A 13,691-nucleotide genomic window follows, 5' to 3' on the forward strand; every position below is an offset into this window, starting at 1 on the left:
GTGCTCTTCCCTCAAGTAAACATGACATGTCCTCTAAGCTAGGTCATACGTGAGGCCACAAAGCAAGTTCCAGCAAAGATAAAATCATAAGGAATTTCCTCTCTGGCTGCAAAGGGATGAATCTAGAAATCAATGGTAAAAGAGACCAGGGGATCTACAGACATGTGACAATTAGGCAGCTTGCTTTCCAAAGTAAGTTTAGATCGTTTACAAATTATTTATTTTTATCTGCTTACAGGTGTTGTGTATGGAGCACATACCACCCAACTCTGCTCCTCCCTTCTCCCTTCTGCCTCCAGTTAGCACCACCCCCACCCCAACCCCACCCCGCCCCAAGCTAGACAGTTTCTTTGCTACTTTCATTAACATAAAAATACCTGACTTTTACCACTTAAGATCCAGGAACCGCAAGTGAAAAGGAACTTAATGGCTTTTGTCTTTCTGAGTCTGGCTTAGTTTGCTTAATGCTATTGTCCCCAGTGGCATCAATTTTCCTGTAAATGATGTGACTTCATTCTCCAAGTGACTGAAAAGAATGCCCCTGGGTGCACTGGCCACCTTTCCCTGATCCTCAGCTAGAGTCCTGGGTTGGCTCAATGGCTCGGCTATGGGTCAAAGAAAAAGTGAATTGAAGAGAATTAGAAGGAGAGAGCTGATGAAAACAAAGATGGCTGGGCTCAGACTGTAGGGGACGTCCAAGGGAGCACTGACAGGGAAGGGTACAGAAAGGAACGCTAGCATTCGAAAGAAAATCAACAGCTGAACCACTCAAGGAGCTAGGAAGAGGACAAGCCAAACCAGAGGGCAGAAGACTTATTTCGAAATAGAAACCATGAAAACAATAGGAAAATTAGTAAAACCAAGTTGTTTCTAATAAAAAAATTGATAAACTTTTAGCTGCATACATGAAGACGATAGGAGAGAGCAGAAGCAGAAAGCAGGAAAGCCACAGGGCACATGACAAGTCATGCTACAGAAATGGAGGTCCTGAGAAGGCTCACGTTTTGATTTCCTTATTATGAAGCCACCAGGATGCAGTCACGGTGGCATGCCTATATTAGAGTCCTCTAGAGCAATGGTTCTCAACCTCCCTAATGCTGCAAGTCTTTAATACAGTTCCTCCTGTCGTGGTGACCCTCCACACTTCACAACTTTACAACTGTAATTTTGCTACTATTAGGAATCATGATGTAAATATCTGATATGCAGAATATCAATAAACAGCCCTGTGACAGGGTTGTTTGACCCCACAAAAGGGTTGTCACACACAGATTCAGAACTGCTGCTCCAGATTAACAAAACTGATAAAAATCAATGTACATCTATAAAGGGGATTTATTAGACTGGCTTAGAGGTTGCTGTCCGGCTAGTCCAGCAATGGCTGTCTACTAAAGGGAGTTCTTAGAATCCTGTAGGTTTTCAGGCTGATGTCTCAGCTGGTCTTGATTACACACTGGATTCCTGAGGAAGCATGCCCCAGGGCTAGGGAGAAGGAGAGAGGGCAAGCAGGCAAAGAGAGCAAACGTCCTTCTTCCACGCCCTTTATATAGGCTCGCAGACTGAAGGTGCATCTTGCAACTCAAAAGACCCAGATGAAAAGTGGGTCTTCCCACTTCAAATAGGGGGGAAAAAATCCTCAGAGTGTACCTAGCTGCTTGGATTTTAGTTAATTCCAGATGTAGTGGAGTTAACAATCTAAAATAGCCATCACAACACCCTCATGACCTTGGGTTTTAGCTCATTCCAGATGTAGTCCAGTTGACAATCAGGAATAGCCATCACAACACCCTCTTGACCTTGTCGAATTTGAATTGCCTCCCAGCACTGCCACTTTTAAACACCATAGGTATGTGTCTAACTTCTTAATGCATGAAAATGAGTGTTAAATTCCACACCCATCCACAGCAGAGACACATCTAGAGACCTGAAGATAGAGCAGACATCAGACATGGTGGTTCTAGGAGCAAGAGCAGTTCAGTCAGAGAGAATAGCTAAGTGAAGGGTGTAATAATCTAAGGCAGATATGTGCCAAACAAACTCACACACCAACCTAGAGAATAGGACATGAGCCTTGTCTCATCTGTCCAGATGCTTGGAATCTCCTTCTCTCTCATATACACATATACATACACATATGCATACAAGTGTCACACACTGCCCACTCTGTGTGAGGGCACACATACACACACACAACAATACACACATTTGCCTACAGTCTTACTGCCTCTTTCTCTTCTCTCCTTTTTCATTCCCAGTGACACACCTTTTCTAGGATGACTTACTTATCCCAGTTTGTCTAAGATTTTTCCCAGTTTCAGTACTGAAGTCTAGTATATGTGATGTCCCTGAATCCCACACAGCCACAGGCAGTGGGTTCCCAGTTCCCAATACTAAGAACTATTTGTCTATTGTATATTCCCTGGCTTTCCTATACAGAACACGAGTTCGAGGAGGACCATGATGATTGATTCTAGAGTAGTCCAAGGGTCTCAATGGGTCCTTGGCACATAGTAGGCACTCTATAAATATTAAATTAATGGATGGGGGTAGGAGAGTAAAAGAAAGAGCAGAGAAGTGACATGAACCAGGTCATGTGGAAATTTGCAGCCACTGTGAAGACGCTGAACTTGATTTGAGTACGATGGGGGAGACTTCTGGAGGGATGCAGACACAGCAGACTTCAGCCTTTCAGAGGTGACTCTCAAGAAGTCACTTAGGAGACTTTGAGTAAACTAGCAGATAAGCCATTTCAGGCTAGGGCTCAGCAGCAAGTGGACACGTGTTTCGAACGTGAGGTCTAAGGGCAGCACCAAAAACATTGCAAAGGATGAATCTTGGATTTATTCTCAGAAGGTAGAGTATGCAGATAGCTTTGACACATAGGCACAGGGTTGCTGAGAGATGAAAGAACTGGAGCTGGGCATGTGAGACTTTATAGTTTATAGGCAAATGGATTCTCTGCTGTCCTGCGGCCCCCCTCGACCTGACATTTGCACCCAGCACTAGGGCAACCTGCCCATCTTCAGTAGGGCCCTTGCTGGCTGCTTTCCCACACTGCTGAGAATTAAAGCTTACTGATAAAGATGACCCAACAATAATTAAAGATGCCAGATGAAATCAGCGGTCCCTTAGCCCCTGTCTTGAAAGGTTAAAAACATGTTTCCTATAGAGAATAAATGTCCAGGAATCTCCAAGAAAAAAAAATGGAGGTATAAAAGAGGCCACAGGCAAATGGGGCACAAGCCAATGCTGTCTTGGAACTTCTTTTTAAAACAGGGTCTCACTCTGTAGCTCTGGCTGTCCTGAAACTCACTGTATAGATCAGGCTGGCCTTGAACTCACAGAGATCCACTTGCCTCTGCTTCCTGGAATTAAAGAGATGTACTACTGTGCCTGTCCTAGAACAAGTTTTAAAATACAAAGCCACTATAACTAAAAAGGAGTAGAAAACCAACAAGCAGGAAACTGAGGAGTGGTAAGGAGTGCTACATGTCAGAGGGACTGGAGGTTTAATTTAAATAAACATGTCTGGAATGACTGACTATCAAAGACAGGGAAGAAAAACAGCTTTCCTTTCACATATATTCATACATATATATATATATACACACATACATATAATATATACCATATATACACATATATACATATAACAATATAATCCATATACACATATATACATATAATTAATATATACATATATGTGTAAATATATGTATACATATAATACATATATAATTATAAAAAATATATAGCAATAGGAAATGGAGGTGTAGCTGAATGATAGAACACTAAGATCCTACGTTGGACCCACAGAACCAGGAAAGAGAAAGGGGGAGGGGAGGTAGATGGCCCGTGAAGAACCCTGGGAAAATGTTCCTTTCCTAGAAAATATCCCTGGGGTTTGTATCACTGGTATCTGTGCTGCAGGAGACATTCAAGCAAGACAGGAAACTCAAAAAGGGAATGCTTGAAATTCAACATAAGAGACTGCAGGGCTGGAGAGATGGCTCAGCAGTTGAGAGCACTGAGTGCTCTCCCAAAGGTCCTGAGTTCAAATCCCAGCAACCACACGGTGGCTCACAACCATCCACAATGAGCTCTGACGCCCTCTTCTGGTGTGTCTGAAGACAGCTACAGTGTACTTACATATAATAAATAAATAAAAATCTTTAAAAAGAGAGAGACAATAAGCATAGTGAGAAGAAAGAAGACAAAGATCAAACTGTAGGGAATGTGTGAAGCATGGATGTAAGATGAGTGGCCCCTGTATTACACACACACACACACACACACAATGTGCTAGTTTGAATATGCTTGGCCCACGGAATGTGGCACTATTAGGCAGTATGGCCTTATTACCTTATTAGAGGAGGATTAGCCTTGTTACAGGAAGTGTGTCACTGTGGAGTCAGGGCTTTGAGGTCTCATATTTATGGCCAAGTCTGGCCAATGTGATCCTGACTCTCCTCCGGGCTACCTGCAGAAGACAGTCTCTTAGCTGCCTTAGAATCAAGTTGTAGAACTCTTGGCTCCTCCAGCACCATGTCTGCCTGGATGCTGCCATGTTTTCTGCCATGATGATAATGAACTGAACTTCTGAACCTGTAAGCCAGCCCCAATTAAATATTGTCCTTCATAAGAGTTGCCTTGGTCATGGCATCTCTTCACAGCAATGGAAACCCTAAAACACATGGGTAGCTTCTATCAAGAACCCTACTGCCAGGCAGTGGTGGCACATGCCTTTAATTCCAGCACTTGGAAGGCAGAGGCAGGTGGATTTTTCAGGCCAACCTGGTCTATAGAGTGAGTTCCAGGACAGCGACAGCAGGGCTATACAGACAAACTCTGTCTCAAAAAACAAAAACAAACAAACAAACAAAAGGACCCCGGATAAAGCTAATCTAAGGGTAAAAGATACCAGTTGGTAAAGCTTGCTGTTCCTGGACATACTCAGAAAATCCAGGCTCAGGGTGATCAAGGACATTCCTGTGACAGTCGCAATGACTCTGCTGGCATTCACCCAACAAGTGTTAACAAGGTCAGGAGACAAGTTGGAGAGTAGGGATTAGGTGAAATGGTAGACTATGTTAGTTTGTCCTGACAGTGGACATTAGAATTACTGCAACTATATGGAAAATAATCTGACAAATGCACTAAAATTAAAATATATGTATCCTCTTACAATTTCCACCTCTGAAAAGGTAGTCCATAAAATCAAGCCATATAAAATTAAAATTGTCGTTACTCAAGCAGGAAGAGTGAGGTTTTGGTTACTGGGCTCATCACAGAGACCACACATGTGGTGACAAGCAACTTCCAGGAGAAAGGTTTGGGCTTGCTGCACTTCAAGTCCATCATGGGGGTAGGGGACATCAGATGGTTTGTCATGTGTCTAATCAGGAAGCAGACAGGTTGAAGGCAGTGCATGGAGCCTTGTGAGATACACCAGGCTCTAGCATGTGATACTAACTCTGGTCCTAACTGGAATCACATCATGCTGTTCAGCGACCTAGGAGGAGAAAGCATTTAGAAGGTGCCTAGCAAATCTCCCTCACTCCCAAGAGCTATACACACAGGGGAAGAGTAGAGCTCTGGTCTTTATGCTGGGTGACAAAGGCTGGGCTGCTTCCATAGGCCTGAGGACAGTACCATTGTACCAAAGATATCAAGGACAAACCAACCTACGACTGGGTAGTGGCCTCATATCTCTAGCTAGTCACTGCCGGGTTCTCGACAGATAGGATCAATCATTAAACAATTGGATTTGCTGTTTTCCGTGTATTGGTAGTGGCACTCTTCACTGATACTACAGCTGTGCAGAGCAGCAACCAGATTAGGGAATTTGTAAAATCCAAACAGGGTGCTTCATTCTAAGCCCTACAGCAAAGACGCCATAAAGCTAGGATTCAGTGGTGTCCACTGCATCTGGATTCTGGAAGGCCCCTTGGACCTGGAGATGGCAGGTTTGCACTCCCAACACTTTCCAGTGTAAATGTAGCAGCAATGTCCACTATTGGTAGCTGAGAAGTGTGATGTTTTCAGTTATGATGTCTCCTGGAATCGTCAAGGCCCTGTCTATTAGAGCAGAAAACCTTAATGAGGAAAGAATAATTCAGCCTATGCTCAAAATCTATCTTCAGGCATGGACGGGTACACACATTTCAGGGGTTTATGCAAAATGAACATGTGGCATTCCATGTTCCCAACTTTATACCAAATAGCAGCTAATGTCCCAGTGAAGTTAAGTTATAAGGAGATGATTAGTGCATGGCACGTGGCAGTCAACCTACATCACAGTAACTCCATGACTAGCAGGAGGCCTCTGACAACTTCCACCCTGTAGCTCTGCCATCCTCACCAACTGAGATGGCTTGTCACAGTCTGTGGCGGCTGTTCCAGATCCAGCTGTCACCTACGTCTGCATTCCTTCATCCAAGGCAAAAAAAAAAAAAAAAAAATGGGGGAAAGGAACAAAGCAACACGTTTCCATCCCATGAGGGACACTCTCCACTCACTCCTGACTCACTAGACCGCAGTGACATGATCATGCCTCACGCCAAGCAAGACTGGTATTTAGTCGCTCATTCCGAGAGGCTGTGTGCTAAGCATGAAACTGGATCAGTGTCCAGGAATAAAGAGATGCAGATCTGGAGGAAGGATCAATAGACTTTGTTTCCAACATTACCTGAAACTGATAGTTTGCTGGGCCGATGGGCAAACTGTTGATAATTTATAGTGTTCCAAAGGGTGCTGGTACCCTCATACCCAAGGTGGGAATGCAGCTTGATAGGAACATAGCCATCTAGGTTGTGAGCATCACCTACCTGTTACCCACCCACCAGGCATGTTACAAACTCTATAACAATAAGCAAAGTCCTTAAAACAATGCAGCAGTTTGTGGCACCCCAGGGTTCTTGTTCTCTTCTCTTTTTTCTTTTTATTTATGTTCCTCTCATATATTACATCCCTTATATTACGGTTTTCCTTTCCTCCTCCCCTCACAGCCTTTCTGCCTAACTTCCCTCTCCTCAAGATCCACTCCTCCTCCATGTCTCTTCAGAAAAGATCAGGCCTCCCAGGGATAGCAACCAAACATGGCATAAGAAGTTACAATGAGACTAGGCCCCTCCCCTCATATCAAGGCTGGATAAGGTAACCCAGTAGGAGGAAAAGGGTACCAAAGTAGGCAACAGAGTCAGAGACATCCCCACCTCCCACTGTTAGGAGTTCTGAAAGAACACCAAGCTACACAATCAGCATTTATGCAAAGGCCCTAAGTCAGACTTCTACAGGCTCCCAGATTGTCAGCTCAGTCTCTGTGAGCCCCTAGGAACCCCTGGCAGTTTCTTAACTGGCCACTAACATGTTAATAGTCATTAGAAGGCCCTGGCTGCTAAGATTGGTTTTAGTGTATCCTAACATATGAAGCATCTCCCTCTGCCTCAGGCTGGAGTGGTCGACCCTCCTGTCTCTAAGTTCCTAGAAAAGAGTAGTGAATCTCTTTGCCTCGGTACTTTCCACCTTTGGCCACCTGTTCTCATACAAAGGGTTTCCAAAACTAGCTAGCTATGGGGTTCCATTAGGGAGGAAGAGGAGTACAATCACTGAAAGAAACTTGGGGCAGTTCCCAACACAATCACAGACACTAGGTTTGATCAGGATAAAACTGATAAATTCTTATATAAAATTTATACTAAAAAGTCTGTGACCACCAAACCCAGGGAACTTATCACAGAGCATCTCTCCATCCCCTGTGGAGGTTTTCTTCTCCTCCATCTCATCTCCAGCCTCTGACCTTCCCTCTAAGTTACCTCGGATTCCTAGGAACTGCTTTACACAAGAAGTTAACATTCTCAGCTAAGGAATGGGAAATGAGGGTCCCAGGCCACCAAGGTCTTCAATCTTAATTTCTCCTCCAGAGGCTTTTTCTAGCCTGCTACTGAAGAGGCAATGTTCCTCATTCTGCTGTACTCTGTTAAATAAACAAATGGTCCAAATAGTTTGTGTTGACTAGTCTTATGTCAAATTGACAGAAGCTAGAGTTATCTGAAAGGAGAGAACTTCAACTGAGAAAAAGCTCCATAAAATCCAGGTGTAAGGCAATCTGTTAGTGATTGATGTGGGAGGGCCCAGCTCATTGTGTGTGGTGACGGCCCTGGGATGGTGGTTCCGGGTTCTATCAGAAAGCAGGCTGAGCAAGCCAGAGGGAATAAGCCAGTAAGCAGCACCCCTCCATGGCCTCTGCATCGGCTCCTACCCCAAGGTTCCTACCCTGATTGAGTTCCTGTCTTGATTTTCATCAGTGATGAACAGTGATGTGGAAGTATAAGCCAAATAAGCCCTTTCCTCCCAAGTTACTTTGGCCATGGTGTTTTATCACAAAATAGCAACTGTAAGACAAGGTTCTTTAGGGGGCGTCCAATAAATGAGAAAGATAAATTCTAGTGCCATGAAAGTGGTCGTTGCAATCATGAATAACATGGAACACAGGATGTGAAGGCGGAGACAGGGCAGGACGATGGTTTAGCAAAACCTCTGAGAAGGTGATGTTAGGGTTGTGTAGCTGCTATTCCTGGTTGTCCACTTGACTATATTGGGAATGAACTCTGACCTTGATCATGGCTTGGAGATTTTGAGGCATAGTGGCTATGAATCTCAGAAGATTAAGACAGAGAGATCTCTGAGTTCAAGGTCATCTGGGACAAAGCAAGTCCCAGATCTAGGCATGGTGGCACACACTTTTAATCTGGGCCACACCTTCTACTGGAGACCTACATAAGGACACTGGAAGAAGGAAAATTCTCTCTCTCTCTTCTCTCCTCCTCCTCCTTCTCCTCTTCCTCCTCTTCCTCTTCGTCTTCCTCTTCTTCTTCTTCTTCTTCTTCTTCTTCTTCTTCTTCTTCTTCTCTCTCTCTCTCTCTCTCTCTCTCTCTCTCTCTCTCTCTCTCTCTCTCTCTCTCTCTCTCTTTCTCTCTCTCTCCTTTGCCTACTTGCCTGTGGGACTGAGCAACTGCTAGATCCTTGGACTTCCATCCATAGCTGCTGCTGACCATTGTTGGGGAGTTGGACTACAGGCTGTAAGTCATCAACACATTCCCTTACTATATAGAAACTGCCCATACGTTCTGTGACTCTAGAGATCCCAAACTAATGCAGGTTGGAAGGACAAAGGTGAAGCATGCCAGAGGCCTCTGGGGCAAGGTAACACGTATAAGTCTGGTGCCCAGTAGAGCAGAGGGGAGCCAGCAGGAAAGCGAACCTACAGAATAAGAGCTGACTTGAGAGACTCCGGTGGGCCCATCCCTAAAACTGCAGGGTCCCAGAACGACAGGTAGGCAGAAGACTGGCTTAGCCTGTTAACTCTGGATGCAGGTCCGATGACGGGTGAGAGGAAGCCTGGAAATTTGCCTAGATCTTCCTGCAGCCCTGGCCCAGGGTGCTGCCCCCTCCTTTACCCACTCCCTGCATCTATCTCTACAGCCATAGCCACAATTGATTGTGCTGGCTGTCTAAAGCCCCATGACGTGGACAGATTTCACTGAGTTTCTATAAATATCACGATCATCATTCTCTTTGTCTTCTGAACCTACACCCTTCAGCACCTATCTTAGGGGGGCCCCTGTCATCCACGCTTCATATATCCTTGGTCTAAAGAATGCCGATGACTCTGGTATTCCTGCCCTGGAAGCCACTGTGTCTGTTAGTCACCAAGGTAGATTCTGGGGCTTCCGGAACAAAGCAGACCTTATCTTCAAGGAGATGACATACCAGAGGCAGCAGTTCCGGTCTAACAGAAGCTAGCACTGAGAATTCATCGCATACTCCTTGGATAGCATGCCAACCTGGATCTGGAGAGCGCCACAGGAGCTCTTCCAAGCAGAGACCTGGGTTATCCCCAAGCGAAGCATGCTCAGCTTCCAGGACCTTAGAAAAACTAAAACCATGCGACTGGTCCCCGGCTTGGACTTGGGAGAAGAGACAGAGGGTCTCGGGCTCTGATCCGCGCAGCAGGTGGCAGTCGTGCGGCCTGGTAAGTAGCTGATGGAACTCTACACCTAGAAGCTAGGAGCCAGGCTCCGCAACGACGTCCCAGGCCGCCCGCAGTATTGCACGAGCCTCACCGGATCGGCTACCGGTCGCGCATGCCTGTTGAGACTGTCCCTGACCGCTCCAGCAGCTCCAGGAGTTGGGCCTTTGGACACACTCAAAGAGACTGGAACCCCACGTCCCAGTGGGAAAAAACAGCAGGAAGGTGGTCTACACACCCGGACGTCTGAAACGTCCCCAAGGGAATCTGCTCCTAGGAACTTCTCAAAGGCTAATTTGCCCAGGGCCACATACCTGGGAACAGAGTTTACAGCTTTCATTGCCGGCCCCACCACTTCGAGAAAAGCTGTTACCATTGAGCACTAAGTCCATAGTATGCCAACTTAAGGACCCTGGGCGAACCAGCCTTTGTATCTCTTTCACGGTGAGTAAACTACAACCGAAAGAAGCTACTAGAATGTGTCGATTTTTTTTAAAAAAGGCGGGGCAGGCTGTCCCCTTTATGCAGTTTTAACACATCTGAGATTTATGGTGTCTGCATGGGAATGCTAGTGTGAATACTCTGGCCTCTCTGCAAGAGACTGGCTTTTTTCTATGAGACACTGGGGAGTTAATCGTGCAGTATTCAGGGGTGCTAGAGGCCACTAGAGAAAATTAAACTGGCTGGTGTGGCGTGTAGTAAAGAAATTCAGAAGTAGGGCAAGGCTGACGAGATGCAAAGATGCAAAGGTTCATGGATGTCCTCGTGGGCCATGTGTTCTTGGAAGAGCTCAAATAATTTGTGAAGCACAGCTTTCAAGGGCCTGCAACAGCTAAATCCACACTGTTCTTCCTTCTTCTCCCCGAACATCCACAACTCCTGCCCCTCTTTTCAACTGCAGAGCACCAGAAATACCCTTCCAGCAGCCATCAGCTGCCCCACTCTTTCCAATAAGGCTACCCAGTTTTGTTTGCCCTTGGCATAGACAATTACCGCCCAGGTTTGTACAGCCACAGCCCCGCCCAGCAGGGATGTCAGCCCACCTCCTCTGGCTGCAGCTCTCAGCTCTAAAACTTCCAAAGACTGGCTCGGTAACAGCTCTCCTACAGCTGGGACAGTTACAACAGGAAGGCCGGTAGTTTCTGAATGAGTGACAGAAATCTGATTAGCCTCTTTGGAGTTTAGCCCTAGGAGGGTGTGGTAGCACTTACCTCTAATCCCAGCACTTGAGAGGGAGAGGCGCATGGGGTTCCTCTGACTCAGAGGCCAGCCTGGTCTACACATTGAATTCCAGGCTAGCTAGGGCTACATAGAGACTTTGTCTCAAGCAAAACAAGTCCACTCGGGTCTAGCTGTCAGCAGGGCCATGCTCCCTCCAAAAACTTTTTTTGTTGTTGTTTTGGTTTTTTTGGATTTGGTTTTCTCTGTGTAGCCCTGGCTGTCCTGGAACTCACTCTGTAGACCAGGCAGGCCTCGAACTCAGAAATCTGCCTGCCTCTGCCTCCCAGAGTGCTAGGATTACAGGTGTGCGCCACCAGTGCCCGGCCCTCCAAAAACTTTAAAGAGAAGTGGATCCTTTTTGGCTTTCACGGCTTGTGACCACTGCTGGTTTGATTGACTATGTAACCCATTCCCGCCTGTCTTCAGTGCTGTCTTCTGTGTATAGATACCTTTCCTGGCATCTCATTCCTTTTGGACTCTTCTTCCAAGGACACCTGCCAAATTGGTCAAAGGCGTATCCTAATGACTTCATTGTAATGTGGTTTCCTGCATAAAGACAATTTCCCAGTAAGGCTGCATTCACAGGAACCATGATAGAGGGCTTCAGCATCTTTCTGTGGGGCATAATTCAGTCCATCTCAGAGGAGATTCTAGAGGGTGGGGAACAGGCTGTGAATGGCAGCATCAGAAGTGTGCAGTTTAGAATTTCTGATTAACTTTCCTGCTCACCATCAAAAGACTTTGGAAGAACAATACTTCACCTTCCATGGATTCATGAATCCTAGTCTCTCTATCACTGCCTGGCCCTTTCCCAGGCTGCAATATCCCTTCTCTGCAAACTACTTTATCTCATCACACTGGGTGTTCTGAGAATGGTGAGAGTCATCAGTCCCTTCTCAACAGCCAGGGACTGTGACAGTCTAGACCAGTGCTTCTCAACCTCCCTAATGCTGTGGCCCTTTAATACCATTCCTCATGTTGTGGTGGCCCCCAACCATAAAGTTATTTTATGACTACTTCATAGCTGCAATTTTGCTACTTCCATTATGAATCATGAGGTAAATATCTGATATGGGACTCCCAAAGGGGTCATTACCCACTGGCTGAGAACCGCTGGTCTAGACTATCATGATGAACACAGCCTGTGGGGGAGGTCCTACTATTGACTGAATTTTGCATGAGAAACCAGGGTTCTGGTAGGCTAGGGAGCAGGCCCATAGTAACTCTTAACTCCACAGATGCTTCCAGACAATCCAAAAGCAACCTTCTGTCAATTCTGTGACTGAAGAAGGTGGTACTGTGATGTATGGCTGGGAATGGAAAGGTGACACAACACTTTGAGCTAAACTGACTTTCCTGAGTGGGTTCCCTGTGTCACTAGAGGTTCTCAGGCGTGACCAGGACACATTCCCAATGTTCTCATCATTAGCCTACTCTTGAGGGAGACTCTGAACTTTGAACCTATTTGTTTTTGTTTCCTGAGAGTAAGTCCTTTAGTTTACTTAACTGGAGGAAGAGAAAGGGGGAGTAGGTAGTGTCATGGTTTGAATATGTGTGGCCCACGGGGTGGCACATATTTGGAGGTGTAGCCTTGTTGGAGTAGGTGTGTCACTATGTGTTTGGGCTTAACCCCAGTTGCCTGGAAGTCAGTATTCTGCTAGCAGCCTTCCGATGAAGATGTCCTTGCTAAGGGGTAGTTTTATTTTTGTGGAAAGCAGCATCAAAGTCACTTATTGTGGGCCCATTGGCCATATGATTCCCTTCTTCCCTCAGAGTGGGACTAGTTTAGGGCTGTCTTATCCAGTAGACTGTAGGTCTGAACCTAATGTGAAAGAGGGCCATTTACCTGCAAACATTGAAACTTAGGAGGTAGACACAAACTCCCGCACCAAATGAGCTCATAGCATCTTCTGACTGTCTCTCCATCAATTCTTTTTCCCTGCTGTCACAACGTGCAGGAAATGAGGCTTTAGACTTCAAATATGATCTTCCTTAGCTTTAGAAATTACTGCGTCGAAGCTTCCATGTCCAAGGCTCTGCCGCTAGCTGTACCAAACCTAGAGCTGCAGGCCCATCTTCTTCACTAGGGTGCCCCAAGAAGCTGTGATGGCTGAAGACTTGAGTCCCTTACTGACCTTAGAACTTCAAGCTCCTTGAGGCCAAGCACCAAATCCACCCTCAGCAGGACCCAATGAGGGTCAGGCGCCCATGAATATTCCATTGAACCCAAAGAGAAGCGCACTCAGTTCTTTCCAGAAGAAGCTGCATTGCGTGCAGGACGGAGCGACGCACACACTGCACCCAGCGGGTGCGAATGCCCCCAAACTCAAAGCCCACAATCCAGGGGCAGTGAAGGGGCAACCTCAGGCGCCCGCCTCTCCGCTGCAGTCGCGCCGCATTGCGCACGCGCGCCGCCGGCCCGACTCCGCCCCCCCGGGTA

The sequence above is a fragment of the Apodemus sylvaticus genome, chromosome 11, assembly GCF_947179515.1.
Source record: "Apodemus sylvaticus chromosome 11, mApoSyl1.1, whole genome shotgun sequence".
NCBI classification, from domain to species: Eukaryota; Metazoa; Chordata; class Mammalia; order Rodentia; family Muridae; genus Apodemus; species Apodemus sylvaticus.